Consider the following 6,091-nt stretch of genomic DNA (forward strand, 5'->3'; position numbering starts at 1 on the left):
CAGGGGAGCCTGTTTGCAGCTCCAAGCAAGCGTCAAGAAGATGCCCATGTTCTGGTTTTGGGGTTATTTTTTTGCATGTTACAGCCTTAGCAGATTAAAAGTGTGGACATTTGGGGTACAGCAAGGTCTGTTTAAACATATACAGTGTCATGAATGAAAACTAAGATTGAATTCCTGCTCTGAATAAGGTCAGAGAGCAGTGTTTTCATTCTGTAAACGCAACTTCATCTCATGAAAATAAGGCAGTACAGGATGGAAATTTTGCAGAGATTTTTGTAAATTACTTTTCCATTAGTCACATTAAAACACCAAAATATTTCCTTTCCTTTCAAGATGTGTTCTTTCATAGATACCCCTTTCCCTAATGCTATTGGGAAGCTCACTCTTAAGCCACAAGACAGAAGGTGTGATATGAGGAAATAAAAGAAAAGCTGTTGTATATATGCATCATAATCTTCTGATATTCAAGGGAATGTAATCTTATATTAGGAACTACCTGGCTGTTCCAAGAAGTCCCACATTATGAAGATCTAAATCAAATCTGGTAGACCATCATATTTTAGCAATCTGATGGATTTCCTCTTGCCTTTTACCCTTATTACTGTATAACTATACCAAATTTGTAATTCCTGAAGAGTCCCAGAATGGTAAATGCAGTTCAGGTCTGGGCACTTGCTGGTTTCTGCACTTTGAAAGGTAATTGAATAGGAACAAGTACAAGTGCAATTGAATATGTAGGCTAGAGGCACTAAGTTGCAGCCTCAAAGAGGTCATGCTGAAATGAATTTTTAAAAAGGACTATAAAATTGCATCTAAGATAGATGGGGTGCAAAAGCAATATTTAAATGAAATTGTTATGGATATAAGTCACTTGCCAGGCATTCTAACTATTTCCAACATAAAATATGTTTTCACTTCATATATAAAACATTGTTATTATTCACATCCTGTGTCATGTTAACATATTAAAACTTAAATGTTTAATGCATATATTAAAATTTTGTGTCATCATTAACACTGCTGATGAATACCCTTTAACAAAAATAATGGAAAAGATATGTCAAGGCAGATAATTTTTACAATTAGAATAAAAATATGTAACTTAAAGTGTGATAAGATAAAACCGTTTAATTCAAAGTTTCACAATCCCCTCTCCTTGCTCATGGGAATTCAACTGCCATTTGTTTTCCTATTAAATGACATTTCAAATACTTTATTATAAACATAAATCGCATCTCCTTTTGAGAAGGCAAATGACAAACTAAATTTGAGGTCTGACTTGCATTTCTATGCTCTACCCAAGACTAAATAGATGAGCAGTTGCTTTATAGATTGTATTTGATAGATAAACAAAGAGAGGCAGTAGGTTATGGAAAACATGTCACTTGGAACTGACATCTGCCCTCATAATTAGTGGGTGTCTTACCCTGCCATGTCACCTCCACAGGCATCAGTTCCCCATCCTGGTTCACAACATCCAGGGGAAGAGATTTGGTCTCTTTTAAAGTAAAGCTGCCTCTTGTAAAACGCATACTTTTCTTTAATGGGGGATGTTGTGTTCCATGTGGTCAGATAGGCAATGAGAAACATCCTTAGTAGCAGGATAGCGTGTGCAGAATGATGGGTAGCTGCATGGGAGCAGGAGGGTGTTGGCACAGAGATATGATCACAGCAAGCATTCTTAGACTGACCCTTGTACGGGAATGACACAGTACAGGTGAGACTACTCCTGTGAGCAAGATACCACTTGCTGTGAGATCATGTTGCAGGTCAGACCTCAGAGAGCTGTCATGTGCTGGCTTTGCGATCCCTTTGACCCGCCGTTGGTTGTGCTGGACACTTTCCTAACCAGGAGTTGATCAAGCATGGGTGAAACACCACCAGCCATACAACAATCACACCACACAGTCCCAGGTTTGTGATTGTTGGGCGTGTTTAAATTGAACCTTCCAGAGAAACTTCTCTCCATCAACAATGATGTCCTTCCCAGACAAAGCGCACCTGCCAGACACACAGGAGGTATTGGTGATTGCAGTCCATCAACACTTCTCCCAAAGACCCGCACAGAGCTAATGCACACACAGGTGCCACCAATGCAAAAATCTGTTTGATCATCACCAGCAGGGTGGTAAATCTGGGCTACATATTTTAACATTGTGAAATGTTTAGGTTTGTACCACTTCTAGGGATACTCTTGGACCACAGAATTTACCTGAATTCACAGAACAGGGGTTCACAAATTAAGGCTTTATAAGTGGAGAGAGAAGATCAATTATTATAATAAAAGATCAGGATGTTTGAGTATTTTTTTCTTAAAAGAAATTCTTACAGTTTGGTGGTTAAAAGATAATCTCTGCATTCATTAAATGCAATGTATTAACCATTCAGCTGCAGAGAAAAAATTAAGGATGTTACTCTTCAGGGTCCACAATCAAAAGGACTTCTTGGGGCTTATTCTACTTTTAATATTTTGTGACCTGACTCAAGATTTTTGAGAGCCTGACATTGGCAGTATCAATGCTCTTGTCATGCAGACAGGCATATTGTCAGCACATATTTGGAATGGCCTACATAATTCATTCATGAGGAATACATTCAGCCCAAACACATACTGAAAAAATCCTTTACCACGTAATTAATTTTTATTTAGTTGATGTGTGTTTATGAAGTATAATGAAGAAACACTAGCCTCTCTCCATCTTGCAAGAACATAGCATCTTTTTGTGTTTCACCTGTAACTGTGGGTGAGAAAATTAGTTTAGCTTGATTATTAGGCATACTAATTGTAATTGGGAACAGTGTCCCACTAGAACAGCAAGAACAAACTTAATCTCACTATTTTTTTGTGATACAAATCGTTAAAAAGGTTTAAATATTTGCATTCTCCCTACTATTTTGCTGTCTACTACTAGCACAAAATGATTTAGGAATAGCTATTTAATGATATTTATTTCAGATAGATAGATTAATCAGTTTTGTTTCAGAGAGAAGGAGCTTTGTGAAGCTTTAAAAATTCTTGTGACTAACTCACATTTTAGGAGTTCACTTTTAAAAAACTGTCCCTTATGACGTTTGACTCTTTCCTTTGTCTCTTAAAGAACTTTTCCAGTTGGTTCTTTTTTTGAAAAGTCAAATCTTGGAATGTTTTTGTTATTATTTTAGGAACATCAGGAAAATTAAATTTGGCTCAGTCTGTCTTAAAAAATAGGTATCTGAAGTCAGCTAATGTGATGCTAACGTTCATAATATTGTAAAAAAATAAAAGAAAAAAAGTACAGCAACAACCAAACAAAATGTATGTAGGTTTTTCCTCATCTTTTTGAGGATCGGTTGGCTTAATGTTAGTCAATTTGAATTTGAAAATAAAAAAGCATTTTTTTAATGATCAGAGGATGGAAGCAATTTTGAAAGAAGGTTGTTACTGAAGGAATTCTGTGACACAGAAAACAATCTACTGGTAGGTAAGAAAAGAAGAATATTCAGTTCTAATAACTAACGATGAAAATGCCAGGTAATATTTTAAATATTACATGTAGGTAAAATCATCTGATTCAGGCGAATTCAAGGAATCGGTTTACTGATTGTATTTACTGTTTAATATATCATTTTCTGACACTGAAATAACAAAGGAAAAAAGGCTGCTTTCTATTAAAACCTCTACATATTTTAAATATGTGTTTTAATAAATTATGTGTAAATTAATAATTTCTTAAAAATTAAATCTTCAGAAAATATATCTTTAGTTTTTGCAATTCAAATGTTACTTCCATAACAATTTCTCTGGATATAAGTTAAATTGCAATTGTCTGTAATATGTCTAAAAAGGCACATCTAAAATATAAGGTAAATGTCTAAATAATGGAAAAATAATACCTGAAGAAATTATGGTGAATTAAAGTTATGTTCATACAAAAGTAAATGCAGAAAATTCAATTGTAATTTTCACCTAAGTCTTAAATATTTTTGAAACATAAATAAGCATTAGAATGCTGAATTCAAACAAAAAAAAAAACAAACAGACAAAACCACAACTCCATGATGGAGCTTATTTATAATAATGGTATCATCATGAAAATGGGGTGAATAAGTCAGGAAAAAAGTTAACCGTTACAGAATTTCACATACTCATGTCTATTCAGGAAAAAGATAACTGTCATTTGAAATACAGTAGGTGCACATCATGGATGACTGAATAATCATGCATATGCATGAAGATATAGTGCAATTTCAACTTTATAAAGTTTTGTCCTGAGTTGCTAATAGGGTAGCTTTAAAGAGAAATCAAGCAGCCTTTGACTATGAATATTTTTTTCTGGAGCATTTATATACTAAAAACATAATATTCTGAAAGTGGAGCTCAGAGGATGGTAAGGAAGATACATTCACCATATCTTATTGAATTGGGGTATGTATTCCCTTATAGATTATCTTGGAAAATCCCAGTGTACATGACAATACAAATTAAAACAACTGCTGTTTTATCCATTGCACTGTGAATGGATACCGACTGCAGTCAGTGCTGACTACCAAAGTTGTCAGATTAACACACCAGGGTAACTCAGTGAGGGTGATAATTTCCTCTTCACAGCGTGCAGCTTTACAGTGTTTCACAAGTCACTGCTCTGTAATTGTTTTCTACTGCTGAATTTCAAAACTGCCTTCTGATTTGTCTGTATATATCTTTATGGAACCAGATACATATAAATTAACGTTTTATAAATCTCAGCTTCTTAAATACAGTCGTGCACGTCTGGCCTGATGACAACAGCTCTGAGCACCTGGCAGCTTTCACTGCTGCCAGCGACAGCAGCTGAATCATCAATGCAGCTTTGGAGTCAGATCAGGTACCAACATGGGCAGTCTCTGCACAGGCAAGTTGGGCAGATGGGGCAATGCTCTGGCAATGACACCAGCTAACGCAAAACACTCTGTATTACATTAAATGACACCTAACTCTCTTACCCTCTAAAACAGAAGATCTGCATACAGACAGCCCACTGGAAATGGTCTGTGCCCCCCAGAATCTTAAACATGCCTAGGAATTGCTTGGGGTGATATTGACTTGTGTTGCTAGCAAGTCCAAAGCAATGGAAGAGCCCATGCTAACAATCTGATAGCACAGAGGATCAAGGTCCAGTGCTGAGGAATATTCCCTTGAAGGTTTTAGCTCAGTAGTATGAATCTGGAAAGTGAAGAAATCACCTTTACTTTCCTATTATTAAAGTATTAGAGACATAGCTTTTCCTCAGTAGCCACGGGAAAACAAAACCAGAGAGAGAGTATTCAGGGAAGACGAAAAGCTGTGTTTCAGTCGCTAATGTTAATAGACAAACAGATCATCTCAAAATTTTTTTTCCAGACACTATATATTTTACTCTCACTTTAGGCAGGCTAGTGTTTCTGTGGCTAAGCTCTAAACAAACATCACAGTTTAGCCTCAGAATAAATGAGTGTTTGGTTAAAAACTGTCACATATAGCCAAGTTTGGGTTTATTTTTATATGAACTCAGCTAATGCACCACAAATTAGCATTTAATGATGGAAGTGTCACACAAAGTTCTGAATGCTGACAAAACAGAAAATAAAGGAAGAAAACTCACAAAATGCTATTTCTAATGAGACAAAAAGCTAGATGCATAGTGATTTCAGCTAGTCATTCACTTGTGAGTTCAGCTAGTCACAGGCTGAACTGCTTTAAATACCTATGAACAGGAGTGGGAAATGTATGTGACCTTTTCATACTCCTGAAGCTTCTTTACCAAGCTTCTCATGAGCTTGATGGAATTGTTGTTTTAAAAAGCTGAGGTCAAATAATCTTTTTCAAAGTCCATCTTGTTTCCCCCTTTCCAGAAGAGCAGTTGCTCCCCATTATTTTCTTTGTGGCACATTCCATGCCCATCTCAGCAGGGCAGGCTGTCCTCTCTAAAAGGCTTTCCCAGGGAAAGGTAGTCTGACCACCCTAATGATGATAGCTGCCACTTCCACTGTATGCAGTGAGGAAATTCAGCTTGACTCAGGGTAGCAGGCCCTCTCCCGATTTCCGTCAACAGCGATTGCAGTAGTAAGCAATAAAGAAATTGGGGGAAGCAGA

The sequence above is a fragment of the Pezoporus wallicus genome, unplaced genomic scaffold (assembly GCF_028554395.1).
Source record: "Pezoporus wallicus isolate ANWC-B61680 ecotype Strahan unplaced genomic scaffold, APGP_CSIRO_Pwel_v1 contig_818, whole genome shotgun sequence".
In the NCBI taxonomy this organism is placed as follows: domain Eukaryota; kingdom Metazoa; phylum Chordata; class Aves; order Psittaciformes; family Psittacidae; genus Pezoporus; species Pezoporus wallicus.